Consider the following 26,110-nt stretch of genomic DNA (forward strand, 5'->3'; position numbering starts at 1 on the left):
CGAAAAGTGCCCCTCTTGGGGAGTGATGGAAATGTTAGCTATCTTGATCGTGGTTATGGTTTTCTGGGTGTAGACATTTATCAAATTCACCAAGTAGTACATGTGAAATATGTGTATTTTATTGTACAGGTATCATACCACAATAAACGTGCCCTTAAAAAAAAAACAGGAAAACACTGGCAGCATTTTGTCCTACGTTTTTATGTGTCTTAAGTGAGTGGGTCTTCAAGATTCTGGTCTGCCATATTTTCTGAACCAGAAGTGCCCTCCTTCCCTTTTCTTTGGTAAACTGTCAGTGGGTGGCATTTATTCCCATGGCTTCAACTGCCCTCTGTCCAATGATTAACTGTCAAATCTTTTCCAGCATGGACATCTCAGTTCAGTCCCAGAAATATATTTCTAATTGACAAGTAGACATTCACATTTGGTTAGCACATAAAAATCTCAAGCTCTGTTTGTCTGGATTTACACTCGCCCAGAACTAGTTTTACTTTTTCAAACAATGGCATCACTGTCCCATCTCTTTTCTGTGCCAAACATCTGGGAGTTTTCCTTTACTTTTCCACTCCCTCACCCCCATCAGTACTACAATTCTATTCCTTAATGTCCCCCAACTAAGTCCCTGTTCCTCGCTCCCCACTGCATTAATTCCCACCCCTTTCTAGTCTCCCCAGTGCTGTACTTTAGAGTGAACAATCCACTTTGCTCACTTTTAATGACTAATCTGTGTCACTCTCCTCCTTAAAACCGCAAAGAATTCCACGCTGCGTGTGTGAGGAAGTCCACGCTCTCTGATTTAACGTCACACCTTCTCATCACCTCGTTGCTGCTTTTTTTCAGCCTCAGCTTCCGTTAGTTCCTCACAGCCTCTAGCCTCACTGACGTTCCTTCCCTAAGTGCAAAGTGCTCTTAGACATGACCAGGGGTCTGCACGAGACACGCAAGCTGCTGAGAATCCCGTCCCCACCATGCACTCTCCTGGTCTACAGATTTGCTGGAATCCGTCAGATGTCAGTGCAGAAAGCATTTCCTCTCTGACACCTTCCCTATCTTCTAGAACACAGCCCCAGGCAGTGCAAGAGCCCCTCTGAACATATAGTATATATGATGCAAAGTGACTCTTACCACATTGTTTTGAAAATCTATTTAAATTTGTATCTTCCACGACACACTGTGATCTCCTTGAGGGATGGGGGGCTGTATGGTATTTGTCTAGACAGCTAATGTCTGGCATAGACCCCGGGCCATCGGAAACAGTGTGCTGACTCATCAAGAAGACTTGTCGTCTTTGCGATGTACGAAAGACTACATGCTCTCTGATCTTACACCATCCGGCAAGGGTCAAAATAATTTCACATAGAACTACAGAGGCAAAATATGTGTATTCTTTTCCTCTTTGTGAGCCCGAGATCATAGGCATCCTGGAACGGAGGTGTCACTCAAAGCTGTCTGTCCCCTAGGCTGTTACGCCCAGCTTCAACATATTTTTTGAAGTTGTAGGGATACGTGTACATCACCCCGTCTTAGAGCAAATGGTGCTTCAGCCTGACCAAGTTTAATGTCCATATAAAAATCAGAAATCTTCCAAACTGAAGCCTGAAGAAACATTTCCCTTTTCTCCTTCCAGTCTGTGTGTCATCTGCACCCCACATCCCCACTGCTCATCTGCGTCAGGCCACGTTCTATCTAGAAACATTTCCGGTGGGACACTTGGACAAGAACTAATTACAGCAGTAATGAAACTGGTCCCATGAACGTAGGCTCTGCACAACAAGGATGTTTGACGGGAGGCCTCAGCCGCGGCCTGCAGGGTCTGTTCACGTTTTCTGCCTGGCTTCCCTGCAGATGTTGTGCAGAAAATGAAGCCTGCAGTTAAAGTCATAGAAGGCCTAAGAAATCCAGAAAAATGGAGTGAGATTCATCTCCTTGGGAATATTTTTGAAAACCATCCACTAATAAGAAGAAATTTAAGAGGTTCGTTTCAGAGCAGATGATGTCCAACTGCAGGTGGGTCAGTTTTGTCATTGTTGCTCGCTAGTTGGCTTTCTGCTGCTTCTAACAAGCCGCTTTTAAGAGAAGTGGCCTGAGTCGGCCCTCAGAGCAGAAAGGTGAGCTGGGCCTGGAGACAGCCAAGCTCCTCTGCTGTGTAGTGACCCGCTGAGAAGGAAGGGTTGGCCCAGGGCTTCCTCTGACTCTCTCCCTCAGTTATAAACTCTATGAAGGGAAAATGGAACAAAAATCTTAATTCAATATGGTATTGTCAAAGTATAAACATAATTGTCTTTGAAGGGGATGGTATAGTTCAAGGGGTAGAGTACATGCTGGATTCAATTTGCGGAACCTCAATGTAAAAAAATAATAAGAAAAAATCTTTAAAAAAAGAAAAATAATGAAGAAGAAAAGAGATCTCAAACAACCCCAGTTTAAAAAGAAAAAAAATTCCTTTAAAAATAGTAGTCAGCTAGGTCTTTTGCTAGATTAGGAGTTTGGGATTAACAGGTACACACTACTATGTATAAAATAAATAACCAACTCTCAGGTCCTTAATAAATTATTTCAACCTGAATCCTTTTTCTTTTTTCCCCTAAGCAACCTGTGGAAGCCTCTGAAATTCTCATCTTATAAAAGAATTCATTTAAAGGTGGTTTGAAAGTTACTGGTTAAAACAGTTATTTGTGGTTCCATGAATATAGGTCTAGTAAGAAAGACAGACAGTAAACCAGTAAGCAAATAAATATATGATGTACTACCAGGTACTAATAATTGCCACAAAGAAACATAAATCATTTTAGGAGGGAAAATGTTTGAATAGGAAATATGTGCATGCTATTCTAAATAATCTGGTCAGATAAGTCCTCTCTGAGGGTAAATAATTTGAACAAAGTCCTGAATAAAGCAAAAGAATAAGCCACGTATGTAACAGACAAGAAAAGCCTCCCAGGCCGGAAGAAGTGTAAGTACTAGACTTGGAGTTAGAAACGCAGCTGTCCTGGTGGGGACCATCGGGGCGGTGAAGATGGGCTGGAGCAGAACGGTGAGAGCTGAGGCTGCAGAGATCGGTGAGGGCCCGGATCACATAGGGCCTTGGTAGGGACTCTGGATATCCTTCTGAATACAATGGAAAATCACAAAAGTATTTTGCAATGCGGAACAACTTGATCTGATTCATACTTTAATAAGACCGTTGTGGGTAACGTATGGGGAATAAGCAATGGAAGCAGGGCAAGGTAAGCTGATGGGAAGCCAGTGGGAAGAGTACTGCTGACCTGGAGAGAGACACCGAGGTTGGACTGGGATGATGGCGGGAGACGGGCAGAAAGGGGGACACGAATTAACAGTAACGGTCACAGGCCTTAATGCTCGAGTTGGACACAGACACAGAGTGGTACAGTGTGATGGGTATGTGATATTTGGGGATGAGCCACAGTTTTTGTGCAGAGACCTGACAGGAGAATAAAGTGGGGATGTTGACGTCGGTAAGAAAGGTTGGTGGGTTTTGAATTCCCCCTAGAGTCGCGTCTGTTTCTCTGTACATGACGTCAGCCGAGCAGGGATGGGTGTTCCTACTTCTGCAGAGAATTGCGTGTCCTCCTCATCGACTAATTCGAGAGGCCGACCTGCCCATCCAATTGCAACATCTTGAATCTGCTTCTTTCTATCCAGGAGGAGATTTCCAACTAAGATGCCAATCAAAAATTCCCGTGTCCAGAGTTAGAGATGTGTGCCTTTGGAAGGATCTCAGAGATGCCTCCACAGAGGCTCGGTGTGCTCTCTCTCCCTCAGAGAACACAGTTCCCTTCAGCCCACTGGGTCTCAGCAGAGAAGATTTCACACATAGCCCCTCTCAGGCCCTGGGGACCAACCTCCCGCTTGGCCGAGCTCTGAAAATGAGCACGAGTTCCGGGCAAAGGGCCTTCTCCAGGGGGCCATCTGGCAGATTACATGAGGACAGTGTACAAAAGGGTGGGAGGGTTGATGATATAAATGCATTTTAATTTTTGCTCTGAAACTGATTCTGTCCTTCTGTTTTGTTAAGCAAGTGTTCTTAGGCCAGACATGATTCTCCTTTTTTCTTTATATTTGATCATCCAAGAGGTTTAGATAGGGGATTTGTTTTAGGGTAAGAATCTTTAAAAAAAAAAAAAAAACCTTGCAAATAGCGTCTTGTTAGGCATTTTGACAAGTGAATTCTCCAGGCAGTATTGAACCCCATTGTTCCTCCAGGGGGTCTCCAAAGGTATACATGTTCCAAATCTGACCCAAAACCAATGAGACTTTTCTTTTTTTTAAGAACTTCACCATGGGCAAAAGATGTCACTAAAGAAGGTGAGAAAAGAGCAGGTCCCCATAATCCAGAGTCCTTCCCAAAGAGCCCACAAAAGTAAAGAGGAGATGAACGAGAGAAACGTTTTATTTATACACACGCAGGAGCCAACCAGAAAAGTACCTACCATGTTAAATGGTGAAAGTTAAAGGCTTTTTTATCAACCTAACTTAATAGGGAAAAGGGAAAGGAGAGAATTGGCTTCCATGACAGGTTTTCTTCTGCATCTTTTGAATCTCAGTTATTTTCAGCTTAAAGAGGTTTTGTATTAACCGTGGGTTCCATCTGACTTTCCATTCCTCGAACTTTGTTCTTCTTTTTCAAGATTCACTCATGTATTCTGACCCCCTGGATTTTCCACGTGAATTTTAGATTGATTGTCAATTCCTGCAAAATACCACCTGGGATTTGGGTAGGCATTCTTTGAATCCTTAGATCTATTCATGGACCTTTGTCATCTTAGTAGAATGAAGCCTTCTGCTCCATGAATATGGGATTATTCTCTTTGAATTTAGGTCTTAATTTCTCTCAACAGACTCTCTCATCTATTGTAGTCTTCAGTGTCCAAGTCGGGTACTTCTTGCTCACCTGTATTGGATGCTGATTCAGAAGAGACACGACCTCCTGGAGAACCTCTGCTTCCACTGAGCTGAAATGGAACTGAGTCCTGAGAAGGCTTTAAATTCTTTTAAAAATAGGATTAATGTACTTTAATTACTCCATAGATGAGTAATGAATGGGTCACATTAGCATAGGATTTTAATCCTTTTAGAATTAGTAGAGTAATACAGACACAGTACAAAAAATTGAAATATTGCCTAAAAAAGAAGTGATTTGTAATTCCCACCCACAGCGGTGTCTGTCATGAATGATTTGGTGCTTATGTCTCAGTCTCTGTGTCTCTCAGTATGTCTCTCTCCATCTCTGTCTCTCACACACTCACAATCAGATCAATTTCCATCTATATTGATTTCACACACATGTGGTCGTGCAGATGGGACCCTGGATGCAGAGAGTGGGTCTGCATACTTCCACCCTGAGGCCTCCCTTGACATTGGGTTGAGACCAGGCACCCACTTTTCCAACTGAACAGCATTCATTCATCCACATGAACCAGAACGAATGGACCCCATCCCCTCTCCATCAATATTATTGTTGCTTTAATTCCGACTGTTTCAACCAGTGCTGTGATGAACACCCTTGAAAAGGCATCTTTGAATAGGTGTGTAAGGATTTTAGCAGGATGAACTGTAAGTATCAGATCTTCTGAGGAAGAGATGCATCTGTCGCCCTTTGATGCGTCCTGCACCCTGTTCTCCTGAAGAGGAGCGTCCCTTCACTCTTCCCTCCAGGGGATCTGCTGGAGCCTCTGCCTGCTTACATTGTCACCAGGGCTGGTTGTCACCTGACTAAAGAACCGCCAGTGTGATGGTGACCAATGCTGTCTCTGCAGTGTTTCCGTCTGCCTCTGTTCTCACCTGAGAGGTCAAGCATCTCTAACACACACTGGCCACCTGCATTGCCTCTCATTGGAACTGCCCATGTCTGTTCTGTTTCTGTTTAGAACACTGAGTTTCAAAAGGATTTTGGACTACAGGAATGGGAAAAATTTCTCCAACCTTGGGTTATGAGGAATGCATTTTCCAGGTTGTGGTTTGCCTTTCAAGCAATTTTTCTGGGCTTTTACTAATTTTTTTGATTCGTTTGGTTTTGTTTTTGCCACAGGAAGAGCTAAGCATCTCCCTTGTGTCTTCTGGCTGTGGTGTCACAGGGGGAACAGCAGTGTCTACCCTGAGATTATGCACAGAGTTACCAAAAGGGCTTCATTTTGTGCATCACATCTTTAATCCCCCTGCATATCCCCTGAAAATAATAAAAATGCTGCTTCAAGTGAAAACAAACAAAAATCCTCAGCCCCAGGTGAAAACATGTGGGCAGGAAGGAAAAAATCCTTTTTTAAAATTTCATTGGCAGGGAACAACCAGTAGAGGTAAAGACACGCAAAGAGAAAGAGGACTTGGGCTTGTCAGGGGCTGGGTGAGGAGGGAGGGGAGTGCATGCTCTGGATCCAAGGTTTCACTTTGAGGAAAGAAATAGTGTGAAACTAGATGGTAGTGATGGTCGCACAACATTGTGAATGACCCTAATGCTCCTGAATTGCACAATTTAAAAGGGGAAAAGTCTACATTTTATTACATGAAACTCTAAAAAGAAAAATAAATGATGTCATAAATGATGTGAAACAAGCAAAGGAAACTAAAGAAAATGAAACAAAAACATCTCCAGCGGAAGGGACGTCAAGTTTGTGGGGGGACTGACGGTGGAATTTTGGAGAACATTTTGGAGAAGAAGGTGTGGGTGGGTGCAGAGGGGGCTCTACCCCAGGTGGTGGTGATGCCTGAACTGTTTCTCCGTTGCCCAGCAGTCCAGCTGCAGACGCAGGTTCAGGAGGAGCTGCAGGAGCGGCAGGAGGGAGCTCGAGGTCTCCTGCTGGATCCAGTTCGTCCCATTTTTGGTCTCTGACATCTTCCCCTGCCCCTGCCTCCTCTGTAACTATTGGAAGTGGAGAGAGTTTTAAGTCTTGTGGAAGATCTCATGCTGTGAGAGAGGAAAAATTTACGCACCTGCCTCCCTTTCCATGTGCCTCTACAAGGACAGAAATCTTCCCAGAGCTTTCCAGACAGCTCCCACCCAGAAAGTGCCCACAGGATGTATTCTGTGACTGAATTTTTCCAGACAGGTGTTCTGAGGCCATTCTCTTTTCTGGTCCCAACAGTAGCCTCTAGGGACACCTCCCTGTGTGGCCCAGCCTTCGCCCCACCCTCACCTACACACATACACCAGCCCTGCTTTTTTGACCTTTGGTCTCTGCTTCGGGGGCTCCTGGTCCTCCACCTGACTTGCAGCGAGGTGGGCACGGTGCTCCAGGTCAGACCAGGGTGTGCTGAGCTACCCGTCAGCCCCGGGTAGGTCCCTGGGAGAGCCCTGGGTGATGTCTGGGTCAGAGGCCTGCCCCACTGATTTGTGGGCCATGGTGGTGGGGACCCCTCCATATCCAGACCCACCAGGAGTCTGCGCTGGCCCTCAGAAGAGTGACACACCAGTCCTTCACTTGGGGAGGGGGCGTTGGTGTTCTTATTCATCAGCTTCTTTTCAACATGTGGTATCTGGCTCTGCAATGATAGTGACCAGCAGCTGACCCAGCATGGAAGTCTCAGAGTCCTTCCCGGCCAGGAACACTCCTGATTCTGTAGACTCTACCCTCTGCTGCTAGATCAGACCGGAACCTTGTTCAGCTCAGACATCCGGGAGGGAAAATGCATACCCAGAGAGCATGGGCTCCACCTCGGGCGGCAGGACCCTTCCCCGGCTCTCCACATCCCAGCCAGCCAGCTTTGTCCTGGGCTGTCTACGTGACCGGGCCCCCAGGCCTCTGTCCTGCTCTTTCTTGAGGCAGATACCCATCCCCAACATGACTGCTCCACCTCCACCAGGCAGGATGGGGCCGTGTGGCTACCTGGATGGGATCTGAGTGGTGGCCCAGCCTGGGGGGGCCTGCCCTGGGCCTCCCTGTGTTACCTTTGGGTCTCTCTGGCCAAAAGGCCAGAGGCGCCTTGGGTGAGACCTGACCCAGTGCCGGCAGCGTTGGTAGAGACCCTCGCTGAGGGCTTTCCGGGGCCTGTGGCCTCAGGATAATGGGATGCAGCAGAACATGCCTCTGTCTCCAACCAGGTGAGCTGAGTAGGGACTTCTCTACAGAGCGGGTGCCTGGTGACTTCGGTTCCAAATTCTGTTGGGCTCTATTGCCAGGGAAGTGAGGTCACTTCCTGGGGTCCACTTCTCCAAGCTTCCTCCTGACACAAAGCTCCTCAAGGGCCTTTCTGGGCTTCCAATCTCTCATTTCTCACTCCATGCCATGTCCACACACAGTGACACCAACTCAGCCCCCCCATAGCCCTGGGGAGTCCTGGATGCAACCAGTGCTGCAGCTCTGAAGACACAGCTGGGTTCAGACCTGGCTCCCCCTACTCAGCAGTGTTATCATCCTGGACAAACCACGTGCCTCTCAGGGTCTCCCCAATCCCCCATCAGCACAGTGAGGATCATTCTGGCCCCTGCTTCCTAGAGAAGCCATCCTGTCTCTAGACCTAGAAACACCTATTGCATCTGTCACCCCCACGGGCTGGCATCACAGGGAGATCGTGCACAGACTCAGCAAAGGAAGGAACCCACAGAGGGCTGGCGGAGTGCAAAGCACACCCCACACAGGCCGGGGTCTGCCCTGGGGTCTGGAGAAAGTCACTTTCCTTGCTGCTTGCATCCCCGCTCACAGTCGTGAGACTGAAATTAAATACAACTCTGACATCGTCCGCTCTGGCATACAACCTCCTAGGTCATTCTGTCATGTTGACATACAGGCCCAGTGTCCCATCTCGGCCTCTGTGGTGGGCTGCCCCACAATGGCTTCCTATTTTTTGCCTTCTGTTCCCACACCCTTGTGGGATCCCCACACCCTCCCCTGGAGGGTGGATCGACTTTGGGACCAGGTTCTGACACATAGACTGACTTGTGAAAATGTATGTGAGTTCCACTCATTACCAGCTCCAGTGTTCCTTCTCTCTGTCTCTGTCTCTCAGTGCCTCTCTGAGTTGTCTCTCTCTCTGTTTCTCTGTCTCCCCCTGCTTCTCTGTGTTTCAGTCTGTCTGTCTCTTTTCCTGTATGTATGTGTGTATATATTTATGTGTATATGTGTGTATTTATGTGTGTGTATTGTACGGGTCCAGGGCAGGTCACTTCTGAAAATCCCTTGACGACATATTGATTATTTTGAATTCATGTTACTGAAGAAACATTATCTTTGAAAATTGTGCAAGCACTTTGGTGGGATCTTCTCTAAGGCTCAGCACTGCTAGGGAAGGGATGCACCTGTGGCACTTTGATGCATCCTACACCTTGTTCTGCCGGAGAGGAGCGTCCATTTGCTCTTCCTTCCAGGGTACCTCCTGGGGCCTCTGCCTGCTCACGTTGTCACCAGGGCTGGTTGTCACTGGGCTAAAGACCTGCCAGGGTGATGGTGGCCAATGCTGTCTCTGCAGTCTGTCTGTCTGCCTGTGTCCTCACCTGAGAGGTCAAGCATCTCCAGTACAAACCGGCCACCTGCACTGCCTCTCGTTGGAACTGACTCTGTGTGTTTTGTTTCTTTTCAGAACACTGGGCTTCAAGAGCTTTTTGGACCACAGGGATGTGAAGCTTTTTTCCGATCTTGGGTCATGAGGAAAGGTTTTTCCAGGCTGTGGTTTGTCTTTCCAGCTGTCTTTCTTGGCCTTTGTTTTCTGCTTTTGTTTGGATTTATTTTGCCACAAGAAGAGCTAAGCATCTCCCTTCTGGCTCTGGTTTCACAGTTAGAACAGCAGTGCCTACCCCGAGATTATACACAGAGTTACTAAAAGGGCTTCATTTGGTACGTCTCATCTTTAATCCATCTGGACTTTCCTCTCAAAATACAAAAATGCTAATTCACGTGAAAACAAAAAAAAAATAATTCACCCGTCCCTACTTAAGATATGTGGGCAGACAAACCAAAAAAAAGCCACCTTTTATACGATTTCATTGATAGGGAACCTCCAGGATAGGTAAAGACATAGAGAGAGAAAGGGGATTAGGGCTTGTCATGGGCTGGGGGAGGTAAGACGTGGGGTGCTCTTTGTATACAAGCTTTTACTTTGAGGAAGGAAATAGTCTGAAACAAGTGGTGCTGGTCTCACAGCACTGTGAATGCAATTAATGCTCCTTAAAATTGCACAATTTAAAATGGGAAAAGGCTAAACTTTATTCTTATATACTTAAAACAAAAATAGAATATAGTATAATAGAAAAGAAAAAATCTGACTCCATAGAAGATCTGTCCTTTTGGCTTTAACCCTTTGCCCTCTTTTCTAGGCTTAGTTTTACTAGCTCTGCACCTTTTGTAAAACAATGTTGCCTTTAGCCTTAAATATACAGAAGAGCCTACTTTCAAGGCTTTGATTTTTTAAGGATATTAACACTTTTGCACTTATATAAAGACAACAGGTTGTAGAATAGAAAACTACTTTTGTTTTGTTAGGGGATTTACAGAGGCACTATGACCTGGTCTACGTAAACAGCTGTAAACCAAGATAATGGCGGACTAATATCTTGGAGAACCATCTTCCCCATGTCAACTTCAGGCTCCTTTTCTACTAAAAAGGGGAGGGGCTGTGGTTGGTTGTTTCAAACTTGTTGGTGTAGGAATTCTTTGTTCTTGGAATCCTTTGCAGCTGTCCACGTGGGTCAGATCATGGTGTTCCTGCAAAACATGCAACAAAACAAACTTTTTCTATTCTGCAACTTGTTATCTTTATAGGAGTGCAAAGTGTTAATATCCTTAAAGCTCAGACTTTTGAGAATAGGCTCTCCTGTTTATTTCAGGCTAAAGGCAACACTGTTTTACAAAAAGTGCAGAGCTTGCAAGTCTAAGCCTAGATAACACGGCAGAGGGTTAAAGGAAAAGGAACAGATCCAATATGGAGTCAGATTTGTTCTTCTCTATTACAGTGACTTTTGGTGAGAGCTAAGTGGATGATTCCTGGGTGGGTCCTCCACTGTCCCAGGCTGGATTTCAGGCAGGATCCCTGCCAGACTCACCATGATTTTGGACCTAATCTACCACAGAGAAACTGAAAATTATTGGATTAAAATTACCTTTCAAAATCCCTTCAATTGCCTGTAAACTATACCACAGCAGGGGATGTCTCATTGGCCAGTCAACTGCCAGTCTCCCCTGATGCAAGGGACAAGTGTTGCGGCAAGATCCATGGTGGCCTGGCCAGTGCACCTTCCTACTTTGCTCTAAAGCTTTGGCTTCCTCACTTTGACACTTTAAAAGCTCCCTTCCCTCTTCCCTCTGGCCTGGTGTGAATGAACAAGTTCCCTGCACCCACCTGTGCTGAGTCCATGCCATGCACAAAGCCCCATGCACACAGCCCACCATCTGATGTCTAACCCTGGGATTAAGTGCATACTCTGAACTCCCCCACCCCAAAGGTCCGCGTGCCCAGTGCCTCCGCCCTAGGAGTCCAGATCACCATCAGGACCATCAACCACCGAAAGCCCAAGGCCAGTGGCTGGCAGTCTGGGATCAACCTGACCCATCAGGTCAGTTCAGGCACAGGCTGCGGGGATCAGGGTGCCAAGGCAGGAATTGGAACCACCTTCATCCCAGCCTGCCTCACCCTGTAGCCTCAGACATTAACTCTGAAGGTGCACACTAGGCTCGATCCCCCACTGGTGGCAGTAGTCATCATTACTGGAGCACGGATTTCCCCACCCCAACCACAGGGTGAAGGGTGAGTGAGTGAGCTCAGGGTAGGGGTGCACTCAGATTTAAGGGGATCCCATGGTGTGGGGGTACAGGTTGAGAGGTGTGGGGCCCGATCAGAGTGGAAATGACCTGGCTGAGAGGTGAGGGGGATAATTTCAGGATGTTGGGTGTCCTGTGCTGAGGCATGAGGGGTAAGCTTGTGGGTGTAGGGGCCATAGGTTAGGACCTAGCAGGATGGAGTGTCAGGGCAGGGACCATGGTGTGAGGAGAAGGAGCCCTGTCTTCAAGGTCTGGTGGGAGACTGGGCCTGGCCAGTGGTGGGAGGGTAGTAACAGGGAGGGGAAGTTGAGCAGGGAAAGTGGGGCTGGGTGGGTGAGGCCTGGCCTAGGGCAGTCGTGGTTCTAGTTCAATGCCAGGACCCAGTCGGTGGCTGGGTGAAGGCTCTGGGGATGGAGACCCGGCGGGACAAGCAGGAGGGGCCCCACCTGGCTCCTCCCGGCCCCAGCGGCCAGGGCCGGTAAAGCAGGAGACCCACCCGAGCAGTTTGCGCTGCGGGCGGGAGGAGGAGGGGCGCACACGCGCAGACGGACAGACGCGCGGACGCCGGAACCCACCCAGAACGCGTGGAAGCTGGCGGCAGCCGGTTGCTCCTGGACCAGCTCCTGGAAGAGGAACACGGCCTGGGGCCTGGGCCGCCGCTTGCCCGCGGCTCGGCTGCCGCTGCCGGACAGTTAAGAGGGCGCTGGTGGGGGCGCGCTGCTCGGGGAGCCGGCGGGGGACGCCTGGGCTGTGCAGCTGAGGAGGCGCCCAGGGAGGGGTGCGGAGGTGAGGTCCCGGCCGCGCGTCCCGTTAGGACCCTGAGGCGGGTCCCAGCCACCGCTGTGGTTCGTGGTAACCCCGGTATTAGTAGTTCCTGAACACCGTGTTTTTGCCGCCGCTTATGCACGGGTTTAGGAGAGCAGGTACAGCCCCGGGAGTTGGGAGGGCACCGGACGGTTCCAGAGCATCTCCGACTGGCCCTCAGACGATGGCCTGCTCCTGGCAGGCGGGTGCGGTGCGGTCGCGGGGCCTCGGATGGAATGGGGGCTGCCCCATGAGAGCCCCTGGATTTGCTCCCATCTTACCTGCGGCCTGACCTTGGGGGCGGCCTCTAAAGACCCAGGTTAGTGGGACTCAGGTTACAGGTCATTCTGCTCCTGGGAGATGGGCTCGGTGCGATGAGTGTGCTGGGATGGCTGCAGCAGCAGCGGGAAATTGTTGCAACCCCCGCGCTCTCACAGGGCAGCCCCAATCCCGCCATCGCAGCTGCCGCCTTTCCCTGACAGCACAGCACCCGCCTTCCAGGAGCAGGCTGACCTGTAACCTGAGTTCCACGAACCTGAGACAGCAGAGGCCAAGCTCAGGCCATGCGCTGGGGAGTTTGAAGCAAATCCAAGGGCTCCCATGGGCAGACCCCATAACCCGCCACTGCCTTCAACCACACCGTGCCCTCCTCCCGAGAGCAGGCTGACCTGCGGACCGTGCCTGGAGCAGCAGAGGCCGAGCCCTGGACAGGCCATGGGGGAGATGGGGGCAAGTCTACCAGCTTGCCAGGTCGCTGCCCATCTCCCTGCCACTGCCCCAGGTTCGTGGATCAGTTGTTTTCAAGTCAGTGGTTTCCTGAGATGCAGGCGTGGTGCAGTCAGGTGGCGGGGGCTGCAGGGAGGGGTGCTGCCCCAAGGGGAGCAGGTGGACTTGCTCCCATCTCCCCTAGGGCCAGACCTGGGGACGGCCTCTGCTGCCCCAGGTTTGCAGGACGCATGTCATGTCAGCCTGTCCCTGGGAGGAAAGCTCAGTGTACTCGGGGCAGCCTCAGTGGCTGACAAGGATTTTAGAAGTGGGCTCTAGCCCAGCATAACTAACTCTCCTTTCTTCTCCTGCTTCCTCAGTTGGTGGCTGTATCAGCTTTTTCATTATAGGTTATTGCTAGATAATGAACATAGGTTTCTGTGCTATATAGAAGAAACTTAATTTAAAATCTCTTTTTATATATAGTGGCTGACATTTGTAAATCTCGAACTCCCAAATTTATCCCTTCCTATCCCCTTTCCCTGGTAACCTTGATTGTTTACTAAGTCTGCAAGTCTGTTTCTGTTCTGTAGATGAGTTCACAGTGTCTTTTTCTCTCTTTTTTTACATTGCACATATGAGTGGTATCATTTGGTATTTTTCTGTTTCTGGCTGCTTTCACTTAGAATGACGATCTCTAGCTCCATCCATGTTGCTGCAAATGGTTTTATTTTGTCCTATTCATGGTAGAGTAGTATTCCAGTGTATAAATATGCCACAACTTCTTTATCCAGTCATCTGTTGCTACATTTAGCTTTCCTCCATGTCTCGGCTCTTGTATACAGTGGTGCTGTGAATACTGGTGTGCAGGTATCTTTTCACATTGGAGTTCTTTCCAGTTATATACCCAGATGTGGGATTGCTGGGTCATAGGGTAAGTCTACTTTTAGTTTTTTCAGGGATTTCCATGCTTTCCATAATGACTACACCAAACTAGATTCCCACCAGCAGTGTAAGAGGGTACCCTTCACTCTACAGCCTCTCTAGCATTTATCATTCATGAACTTTTGAGCGATGGCCATTCTGAATGATGGGAGCTGATACTTAATTATAGTTTTGATTTGAATTTCTCAGTTTATTAGTGATATCGAGCATTCTTTCATGTGCCTATTGGCCATTTGTGTCTTCATTGGAGAAATGCTTGTTTAGGTCTTCTGCCTATTTTAAGATTGAGTTGTTTGTTTTTTTGTTATTAAGTTGTATGAGCTGTTATATATATTCTGAAAATTAAGCCTCTGTTAGTCGTATCATTTGCAAATATTTTCTCCCATTCGTAGGTTGTTGTTTCCTTTTGTTTTACTTATGGTTGTCTTTGCTGTGAAGAAATTTATGAGTTTAATTATGTACCTTTTGTTTATTTTTTCTCTTATTTCCATTGCCTGGGTAGATTACCCTAGGAGAATGTTGCTAAGATTTATGTCAGATAATGTTTTGCCTATGTTTTTTTAGGAGATTTATCATGTCTTGTCCATCTGCATCTTAAGCCTGTACTCAACATCTGTGCTTCAGTTTTGAATTTTGAGCTTCTTAGAGAAAACCTACTCTTAGCTCATACGTCAGATTCAACATGTCTAAAGCTGATTTCATAATCTTTTTTCTTGCAGCGTCTCCACTTATTCAGTGGGATAATCATTCTTTCGGTCTTGAATACACAAAGGCTTGGAGTGGTCTTTGATTTATCTTTCTCTCACCACCCTCCACATTTTGTCAGCTTCTTGAACTGTATGTTTTTGGTTTCAAGTGTCTATTCTGATTGCTGAAACTCTGATGAAGAGCTTTCATCCCTGATACATGAATTTTTCCTTCTGCTGAATTCTTGGATATTCTCTCCCCCCCTTTCAGTCAACCTACAGTTTTGGTGCTCCCACATCTACAGTCAAGTCAAAGACTTAACACAACCAGATCTCAGCCAGGGAGTCTCGACCCTTCATCATTTTGGACTTACCTTATTTGTTCCAATCATTATGTAACTTAGCCTCCTAGGGTAACCTGTGCCTTATTAAAAACCAGGAGTCACCAGCCTTTTCCTATCCAGTCCTCAGTTAAAACAGCTTAGAATTGCCCTGAGAACTAGTTGGAGCCCCATCCCCTTCATAGAGTCTTCCCTAGTTATTCCAAATACTTCTAGCTCCTCTTTGTATTCCTGTACTGTTTATGATCAGTAGTCTGTAATCTTGGATTTGAGTACTGACTTGGTACCATTCCTGGGTGGTTTCCAATGTGTCTCCTCACTTAGCTGGTAACTGGAGAAGACTCACTTGTTCAGCCTCCTTTATACCCCTCACCCTGCTTAGCATCGGGCAATAACAGGCATCCAGGCAGTGCTTACCTTCTTTATTTATTCGCAGTGGTGGTGGTGTGGATTATAGCTAATAACTATTAATTCAGTGTTGCAATTAAAAAAGAAAGCCAAGAAAATCCATAAAACTTTATCTCCATGTTCAGTTTAGTGCTTTACCTCAATAGTTTTCTTAAGACTGTGTTTACATTCACATAGTGTTCAGTGCTTGTACAGTTCCCTGAGGCAAGCAGGTGAGATGTCATTATGTTTGACTTTCATGTTACATTTCATATTGGATATATTTGTGCAATGACAAAACCTTCTTTTATAAGTAAACAGCCGGAAGCCCAGAGAGACTAAGAGCCTAACCCAGGGTCACCTGGTTAGTGTTTGGCACAGGCCAGGACCGCAGTTCACATCTTCCAGCTGATCCTCTTCCAGTGCCTTTTCATTCCACTGCTGGGAAATGTAGCCCCATCAGCCAAACGGCCAAGTCACATTGCTGCCCCTTTACCTGCCAGTGATGGCAGTGCTTCAAAAAGTGGCAAAGGAAAGGTCAGAAATAGGAGTGATAAAAGACATGGAAGTGCTGGAAATGGATCCTCAACCTCCTCCTCCCTACTTGAGCGCCACACAAGTGTCCCACTCTGACAGTGCTGTTCATTGTTTATAACATAGCCTTAAAATCAGACTGATCTTTTATAGGGCATGCTTTTATCCTGGTCCCTTTCCTACTAGTAGTCACCGTCATGGGCAGAAAGTGCCTGGCTGTGCTCTGTTTGTCACGTAGGTGGGAGGGAAAGTGGGAGAGGGAGTTGGTTGAACTGAAGCCGAGCTTTTTACAGCTCTGTTTTTCTAGGACCAGAGCAGTTCCACTCTTGCTTTCATCACCTCTCCACCTCCGAGTCCCAGCCACCCATTCCTGCCTGCTTCCCCACATGCCACATCCTGGGGGAGGACAGAGAGTTGGGCAATGCCCCCTCCGCCCTCTGCTCTGGGAGGTGCAGGAGTCTGCATTAACTTTTGAGCTGTTTTGGTAATTGGGCTTTTCCAGCTTTTCTAGACATCTCCTTTCCAGCTCTGAGAAATTGGAGATGTAACTTAACCATACATGGACTATACTAATGTATTCAGTGAGATTAGTGTCATGTTGTCTATAATTGTGTTCTGTGACTGGATAGGAGGTTTTTTATCTCACAGGATGCTTCACATCTAATTCTAAAGTCCTAGAGGCTTGCAGGTGTAATCCAAGTTCTTACATGTCTGTAAGGTAGACATGAACATTATTTGATAATATGACCATATGTTCATAGATTACGGTTAGTCCACCGGCTCTGTATCTAATGAAAGTTTAAATACCAAACGCTTGAAGACAATTTGCGGGCCATGTCTTTTTGCCTGTAAGTAGTTGCAAAAACTGAAATCACAACTCTACCACAAGCCACAGTTTTTCCCAGTAGAGAAAGCCCTCTAATTTTACAACCTCTAAGTAATGCAGTGGTCCTTTGAGTGAGATGAGGGATGCCAGAGTATTTTTTGGGACACTAGTGTGGCATGACAAGTATTCTGGGACTGGTTACAGTTGAATCTCTACTTCCTATATCCTGGACTGATTACAGAGGCAATGTTAGTGCGGTAACTATCTTGTGAATGCAAGTGTAGCTAGGAAGACAACAGAGAAAATAGAAGGGATATAAAGAAATGGAGGGACTTCATAGCAGTACAAATGGTGACTTTGACACCACCAGCTGCTGATGTGAACTTGGCAAGAATTTGTGAGAAGTGGTGGGTGTCATTGCAAGCAGGAGAGTCCTGCAGCTTTTGGGGTGAACAGGCAAAGGGGAGAGCAGATATGGTGGCTATCCAGGGGCTATTTTTGTCCTGAATGTGAAAGTGTCCAGTCCCCTGTTCAATTTTGCAGCCACAACTTCACATGACTCAGGGCATTATTTCCACCAGAATACCATAAAAATATAAACAACCTCTGTTTCCCAAAGTGTTTGTTCTCGATCTGAGATGACTGTCCTGTGCTGGTAGGTAAGTGGGCGATGGGGCCTATTACATCACCCCCTCTCACTAGAAGTCTACCTCGCTGCTTTTCAACCTACTCCTAGAGGTGCTGTCATTCTGTTACACCTAGGCCTGTAAGACCGTCTTGCCTGAATCCTCACGTGAAGAGGGATGGTTATGTGCAGTTTTAAAAAATTGCTTGGGTCATGTGGTCCTTTGTTCCTTCCATTGGAAATCACTATTCCAGAGCAAATAGTATGCATCTATACAAACTATATTGTTTGTAAGATGTCTTTAGAGGTTTTGCAGTAGGTTTAAATATTTGCTTGGTGATGGCATCTTGATTGATTGAAGGAGGCAACCCTCACTAGGGGCATTGTGTGCTTTCTGTCTGAGAGTTCCTTTACTGGCAGCAGAGTGTTCGTAGGCAGAGTTAGAAAGTTACCTGATCTGAGAAGCCGAATTTGCCCACAGCTGGGAATTGGCGGAAGAGTCTGTTATGGAAGGAAAGCTTTAGGATTATCTGGTAGCAGAGTTCTGGGATCCAAACCCTGGGAAACCTCAGCTTTTGTAGAGTATGTTCTGTAACAATAGGCTATAGGATAATTTTTACACTTGTTATAGGATGTAGAGTTGGGGAAAGGCTTAAAAGTGCAAGAACCTTAAAAGAGAATCTCCGAATATTTTAAAGAAGACAGTTCTCAGAATGAGAGCTTTTCTGGAAAAGACTAGCTCTTCACTTCACAGGGGAAGCAGGGAGCAGGTGTAACTGCACTTACGGTAACTTAAAAGGTAAACCTTACCCTCCCACTTAGCTGTTTCCTGGTGTAGGTTCATCTCCCACATCTGTAGTTTTAGACCTGATGTGTCATTTTCTGGTACTCCATTCTGCTTCTTAGTGAGAGACTGACCCAAAGTCACATAGCAATTGAAAAATTGCGCAAAGGACTTTATTGTTAAAAATGTAGACGTGTGGCAGGGTGCTGCATTTGCAAGTGACTTTCAGTACAGAGACCACTGAAAAGAATGCAGTGTTATTTCTTATTTTATTCCTTTAAGCCTTTGAATAGAAGGTTTTCTTTGCAGAGTGTCTGGAGTACATCAGAACAAGCAGGAACTAAAATAGCTTTAAGAAAGCTCCAGTATAGACGTTGCTTATAGTGTGGTATCTGTCTTATGTTAATTCTTTAAAGCAGGAAGTTGTAACTCTCAATTTCTTAAGCAAATATAAACATTCTTGACCCTTATTGACGTTCTTTGTTGGGTGAAGCTGCTTTTGCTTCCATTCTGAGCATTGAAAGGCCTTCTATGATACTTCTACCACTCCTCAGTATTTTATTTTCCCTCTGTTGTGAACTTGTTTTTAAACTTGAAGCATATATAAATATCACTAACTTGCTACATATGTAGATATTCTGTGTTACATACTCAGAAAGTTTGTGTACATCACACGTATCTACATAATTCCCCCCTTTCCAACTGTGTTCCTGATGAAAGGATGGTGGGAAATGGCATTATGGGGATATGTCTTACAGTACACAGTGTTTCCCCTGTTCCCTCTACCATATCTGGATGTTCTTTCATCTTTCAGCTTCTAGACTTACTAGCTCTTTTTCTTAAGCCAGGTGTATCTCATCCCCCTGCGCACACACACATGTGTACACACACACACACACACACACATTCTACTGTAGGGAGTAGTGTGCACCATCCAATTCTCCCACTCCAGCTCTGGACCCACACACTGGAGGCAGTGTCTTGCACGAATTAATTTGTAAGTTGCTTTTTAAAACTCGAGTGGTCAGGAAATAGGACTGATATCCACACCTAGTAGGCAGGCCCTCAAGGACAACTTCTATGGTTAATGCCAGGTTATCTTAATGTTTGAGTACCTGGGTTTCATGTCTTCCTGTGCCACCTGTGTGACCCATGATTCCCACATTTCTGTCTCCTGCTAGAATTTTTCTCTCCAACTCTGGACTCTTACAATCTTCTGCTGATTTGACATCTTCACTTGAAACTCTGATATCTTAAAAGCAACATGTGTAAAAACTGAGCTCTTTGTTCTCCTACACCCCAAACTGGTTCTTCCTGCAACCTCCCCCATTCAGTTAGTGGAAACTTAATCCATCCAGCTGCTTGGGTCAAAAAACTTGGAGTTATTCTGACTTTCACTGACATACCACATGAATTCTGTCAATAGATCTGGTTTAACACTGCCTTTAAAACATATCCAGAACCCAGCCACTTCTCACCATGGTTCCTGCCTCCACTGCTGCTTCCCTACCCTGAGCCACTGTCCTCTCCTCCTGCACAGCCCTTCTCAGAGGCTTCCCTCCTTTCATCTCTGACCCGTTTCGACTATTCTCACCTGGCAGTCAAGTGAGCCTCGAAAACCTAAGTTAGATTGTGTCGTCCTTCTGCAGTGCCTCCCCATTTCACTCTGGGTAAAAGCCACAGTCCTTACAACGTCCTCCAAGGCCATACAGGATCTGCACTGACCCTTCTCTGCAGCTCCAGCCGTGCCCCCATTCTGGAACATGCGAAGTGCACGCTGGGCTCGGTGATGGTTATTCCGTCCACCTGGGACTTCTCACCTCCAAGTCTTAGTTCTAACCTCAGTCCTCAGTGTGGCCTGCTCTGGTATTTAATACAACATCACCCTCATCCCATACCCTAAACTCTCTTTACCTTGCCCTTTTTTGATTTTTCCATGGTTCCTCTTTCCTAACATGCCACCTCCTCTGCTGCTCTGTTGTGTGAATTGTCATCTCCACCCCCATCCCAGCTAGACTCCAACAAAGCTCCGTGAGGACAGGACTTTTGTATTGTTTATTTATCTATTCCAACTGCCTAGACTAGTCCTGGGTACATAGTAGGCAATCAAAAATTATTTGCTGAATAAATTAAAAGACTATTTTAAAAATGAATCATCCTTTCAGGAATGGGTGAGGATAGGAAGCTGCATCAAGGACAATGGTGCAGTAAATAATGATATTTGCCTGTTGTTCTTTGTGTGATTTATATATGTGTTTTAGTCTTAATTTTGTATCCCAGTTTCTTAATTTAATATCTGTATTAAGGTGTAATTTACAGGCCATGAAATTCACACATTATAATTGTACAAGTCAGCCATTTTAGCTATTTCTAGATTTGTGCAACTTTGTCCTCACAAAGTCCCCTTGTGTCCGTCCATATGCAGTTTGCCCCCCCTCAGTGGCACCCTGATTTTATTTCTTTTTTTTTTTTGGCAATCACATCTCAAACGGATAATTTACACAGCAGTACTAATATAGCTTTGCACTTTTAGAAATGACACACTTAAATATGAAATTAGCGGTCATTGCTGAATGTAGGTAGCAGTATCAGACATTGGTGAGAAGAATGGACCTGAGTGTCAGACTGGCTGCAGTCTTACCCAGCTCCACCATTTACCAAGTTACCCAAATTATTTTCTGCCTCAAGCTCTTTATCTGTTATATGGGGGTAATAATAGCAGCTTACAGAGTTGTTGTGAGGATTAAGCAAACAGGGAAACAAAATTTAGTATAGTGGCCTGCTTATGTTATTACCTAAGAAATGGGCTTATGTTATTACCTAAGAAATAGCCTTGCAGGTAGAGGGCAAAATTCAAATCAGTTTCTAAAGTATATGTAAAATATAATCCAGTTCCTGCCTGGTTTGTAAACACTTATGCCTACTGAAGAATTTAAAAGCAGGCTAATTTCCAACAGAAAAGATCATTTCTCAGCATTTCTTTCAAAGAGAGCTGCAAAATCACTTTTACTAACTAAATGTTCCATGCCCAACTCTGACAGAAATTTGACAACAGGGACGTAATTATCTACATTTTTGTTAAAATGATGCTGACCATCAGGAAGTGTTCTCAATTATATTTTAGCCTTTATGTTGAGAAATACTGTGAGACTTCTTCTAAATTAATGGGTGGGGGCATTCATTGTAGCTCTTGTAGCCTGATAAGCCTGCACTAAATTATCTTTTTTAAACTTTTAATTAAAGTAATAAATTAATTTTTTGCTGGGGGTGGTAATTAGGTTTTTATTTATTTATTTTATTTTTAGAAGAATTACTGGAGATTGAACCCAGGCCCTTGTGCATGCTAAGAACATGATCTTTCACTTGAGCTATACCCTCCCCCCTAAATTATCTTTAATAAGGTCTTTTTCTCTGTTTTGTTACTTTATGTACAGAAGCACAAAGCAGGGTCATCAGAAGCCTCTCAATCACAAAGATGATAGTAGTGAAAAACATTGCGCAGTGACAGTGAATCCTTGGCATATGAAGAAAGATTGTAAAGTCCTGAATGAATTAAGAAGGTATTGTTACCTTAACATACATGTAAGCATGGCTCTCTTACCTTTATTTTTCACTTTATAATGAAAATAATCCCCACCTGTCAAGGTTGCTTTGTTTGATAGAGGGAATATCTAAACCCTTTTCTGCAAGTTTTTTAAATAAGTAAGAGCAGTTAATTTATCAGAAGTGTGAATGGTGTAATCTGGTCTGTGTAGTATGGTAGCCACCAGCCACATGTGGCTATTGTGAATTGAGATGTTCTATAAGTGGAAAATACATAATAGATTTTCAAGACTTTGTACAACAAAAATAATGTAAAATATTATTAATAAGTTTTAAAAGTGTCAATCACACTTTTGAAATGATAGTATATTGGATATTTTGGGATAAATGTAATTATTACTGGAATTAATTTCACTTGTTCCTTTTTATTTTCTAAATGGGATTACTGGAAAATTGTGACTTGCACTATGTTTCTGTTGACAGTGCTGGCTTCTAACTTATTGCAAATAATATGAAAAGAAAACTTTGATTAAAAATTTTGTAATTGAGTAGTTGATTTGCATCATATTAGTTTCAGGTGTACAAAACAGAGGCTCAACATTTTTATAGATTATATTCCATTTAAAGTCACCATAAAATAATGGCTATATTTCCCTGTGCTGTATGATACAGCCCTGTAACCTATCCATTTTATACTTAGTACTTTTTACCTCTCAATCCCCTAACCCCTTCCTGCCTCCCCTCTTCTCCTTCTCCCCATTGGTAACCACCAGTCTGTTCTGTGTACCTGTGAGTCTATTTCTGTTTTATTATAGTCATTAATTTGTTTTATTTTTTAGATATACATATAAGTTAATACATAGAATATTTGTTTTTCTTTCTCTGACTTATTTCACTTAGCATAATACCCTGTAGGTCCATCCATGTTATTGCAAATGTCATTATTTTATTTTTTAGTGGCTGAACAGTATTCCATTTGTGTGTGTGTTCATGTGTATATATGCGTGTGTATATATATGCATACATGTATATATACTATATATATATATATATAATATACCACAACTTCTTTATCCAGTCATCTGTCAGTGAACATTTGGGTTGTTTCAGTGTCTTGGCTATTTTAAATTGTGCTGCTGTGAACATTGGGGTGCATGTGTCTTTTTGAATTAAATTTTTCTCCAAACATATATCCATGAATGGGATTGCTGGATCACACGGAAGTCTATTTTCATTTTTTTATGGAACCTCTTTTCTGTCCTTCATAGAGGCTGCACCAATTTACATTCCCACCAACCGAGTAGGAGGGTTCCTTTTTCTCTTAAAAGGTAAAAAATTCTCTACATTTACCTACTTTCCTTTCAGTTTAGGACACAGTTTGGCAAAAGCAAGATAGAATTTAATAGGAGTAAATACAGTATTTATTTTGAATGTCCATGCATTATGGATAGATATGTTATTGATGAGTTGGTTCCCTATTTTTGTAGGTGCAGATGTTTTTATAGCTTCACAGACATTTCAGTCTTGCAGAGAGAAAAATTTCTTTGTATTTTGCTGAACTTGTCCGGGTGTCTTTATCGGATTTGGTCCAGGCCTGCAGAGGTGAATACACATCCAAACCTGAACCATTTGAATGTCTGCAAGATATTAAGAGTCTAGAATATCAGATCTGGACTGTAACTCTGGTAAATGACATCAGTGACTGGACTCAAGAAAACTCCATTTGAGGGCAAAACCTTTCATAAGCCAAAAAGGCTTTGAAACTGTGGCAAAGCCAGAGACTTTTGTGCGCCACTTATGGCCACAAACCCATGAGGACAACCACAGGCCTTCTGGAGTGCCAAGGAAATTCCATGTGAGGAGTCCAGCACTCACAGGAATCCAACAAGTCCCTGTCTGCCAGAGCACCTTCATTGCTACTGTGCTGTTTTGAGTAAATGTCTTTTCATCAGGTTCAAATTGGTTTGTTGTTATTTTTTTGCATAAAAAAACAAATTCTTGTTCCCTGGTGTAAGTAAAAGCCTAACACTTTCTGATTTCTTTTGACAGAGAAAATATGAGCCTGTGGATCTAACCTCATCTGTGATGGTCTGCAGCTGGGAGCAACCAGATCAGTGTCAGTCCCCTTGCAGCCATTGGCTGGGAGCCTGCATGTTCCTTGGAATGGTATTTGAAACATGTCACACTAGCCGTGCCTTTGCTGTGGGCTGGGAGGCGAGTCAGTCAGAATCTGCATTATGGAATGTAAGTTTCAGATCCACAGCTAGGAGATCTTTTTTAATAGCCAGAGAATATAGTCATAAATATATCTATTAATGTATTTATGCAAGAACCTTTTTAAAGATTTTTTTATTATAAAAAGTTACCCCCAAAATTGAAAGTGAAAGAACAGTGGAATTAAAAACCATCTGTACCTTAATTATATATAAAGGATCATAAAATCCTTCTAAACTTTTTTTTGTTCAAATGAAGATATTTTTCCCTTCCAAAAAGGAAAATTATTATTTCACATTTTTTTTGTTTTCTCCTTTTATTATATATTCCATATCAATAAATATAAATCTTTTAAATCCCTTTTAATGGCTGTTTAACAATATATTGAACAGATATGTAAATAGTTCTAGGTTTCAGAAATTTAAAAAATTGTCATTACAATACCACTGCAAAGAATATTTTGGTGTTTCTATTTTTAGTTACTAATTTGGACTAAAAATTAACAAGTTTGCTTTTCTTTATCTAAAACATTGGTTATTTTATAAAGGAACTGTAAGGAATTTAAAAAACTTTTCAGTAATTTCAACAAAGAAATTATCTTTAAGGCAAAAATGTATGATGTATTGCAAATCTATTTTTATTATATCTTCACTTTTACCAGTGTGACATATGTGTGTGTTTGCACAAGTGCTTTAACTACCAGCAACGTAGGAAAAATCTGTATACTAAAAATGTGAAAATATTTTCCTGGTTTGTGTTTTCATTCTCCCAATATAGGTTTTGGATGACAAGCTTGTATTTGCAAAAGTACACCCCCTGTGGGAGGTGTTCTGTACATACGCTGAGATACTGCACATAATATTGCCTCTGAAGCCCAATGATTTGAAAACCCGGTCCTCAGCCTTTGATAACTTCCGCTGTTTGATGAAAGTCCTCCAAGTGGATGAAAGTATCAACAACCGGAACAAGAGTTTTTCATTGCCCTATTTGAGAAGAGCTCCATGAAAGACTTTTATATTCAGGATAGAGATACATTCTTCAATCCAACCACCAGAAACCGCATTGTAAGTCTAAACCGAGTTTAGCTGCTGTCTTGGGGGTGATTTAGAACCTGCTGTTGAATTATCAGTGATTTGGTTTGGTTGGTTTGATTTGGTTTTTAAAAGCTGCCCATAAAAAGGAAAAAAGAGAAAGAAAAGAAATATGCCTACAGATTCCTGTTAGGATAGTAAACAGTGGCTGGTTAGTTACCTTGTATAAGCCACAAGCTCTCTTAGAACATTTTTAGGTTTACTTCATCCTTTCTCAGGTCAAGTATCAAGTAAGGGACAGTGTTAAAAAAAATTCAGGATTAACAGGTTTGTGAGCTCCAGGATTTGCAAGGCAGCTTTCCCTCCCCATGGTGTAAGTCAAATGGCAGAATTGAAATAAAGCACCTCATGTATCCTCCGGTGTTAACAGGAAAAGGCTAATCTTCTTGACCTTGTTTCTTCCTGGGTAAAATGAAGATAATATATCAGGAGGCGACAAGCTCATTTAAGGCAGGAAACATGTTGTCTTGTTTACTGCTGAATCTCAGGCACCGGGAAGGCTGAGTTTAACGAGTGAATGAATGAACTGTACTTCCCCCACATTTACCATGTGGGACAGTGAGGATTAGCAGCTAAGAGCATAGACTCTAGAGGGGAGGGCACAGCTCAAGTGATGGGGCACATGCTTAGCAAGCATAAGGTCCTGGGTTCAGCCCCCATCACGTCCTCTAAAATAGACATATAACCCTAATTACCTCCCCACCCCCCACCAGAATTACCTTATTATCTCCCCACCACCAAAAAAAAAAAAAAAAAAGAGAAGTGGCCAAGAGCGTAGACTCAAGCTGGAACACCTGTGTTGGTTTCTCGCTGTCGACCTTGTAAATGTCATTTACCCTCTGTGTCTATCAAGTTCCTCACCAATAAAATGGGGATAATTGTAGTACCCACCTCGTAGAGATGCTATGGGGATTAATGAA

At 44.2% G+C, this 26,110-nt stretch overlaps 2 long non-coding RNA genes across 2 annotated transcripts; one reads left to right on the top strand and one right to left on the bottom strand.

Annotated features, from left to right (window-relative positions):
* Nucleotides 1-6,614: 6,614 nt before the first annotated feature.
* LOC140693585 (uncharacterized) lies at nucleotides 6,615-8,069 on the bottom strand. The gene is made up of 3 exons (XR_012069349.1): nucleotides 7,904-8,069; nucleotides 7,390-7,497; nucleotides 6,615-6,877 (listed from the first exon to the last, which is right to left on the bottom strand). It is a non-coding gene; the product is annotated as an uncharacterized lncRNA (long non-coding RNA).
* Nucleotides 8,070-12,270: 4,201 nt separating this feature from the next.
* LOC140693580 (uncharacterized) lies at nucleotides 12,271-25,152 on the top strand. Its single transcript, XR_012069344.1, has 5 exons — nucleotides 12,271-12,491; nucleotides 21,777-21,924; nucleotides 23,154-23,213; nucleotides 23,935-24,129; nucleotides 24,877-25,152. It is a non-coding gene; the product is annotated as an uncharacterized lncRNA (long non-coding RNA).
* The last annotated feature ends 958 nt before the right edge of the window (nucleotides 25,153-26,110 follow it).

The sequence above is a fragment of the Vicugna pacos genome, unplaced genomic scaffold, assembly GCF_048564905.1.
Source record: "Vicugna pacos unplaced genomic scaffold, VicPac4 scaffold_19, whole genome shotgun sequence".
Lineage (NCBI taxonomy): Eukaryota > Metazoa > Chordata > Mammalia > Artiodactyla > Camelidae > Vicugna > Vicugna pacos.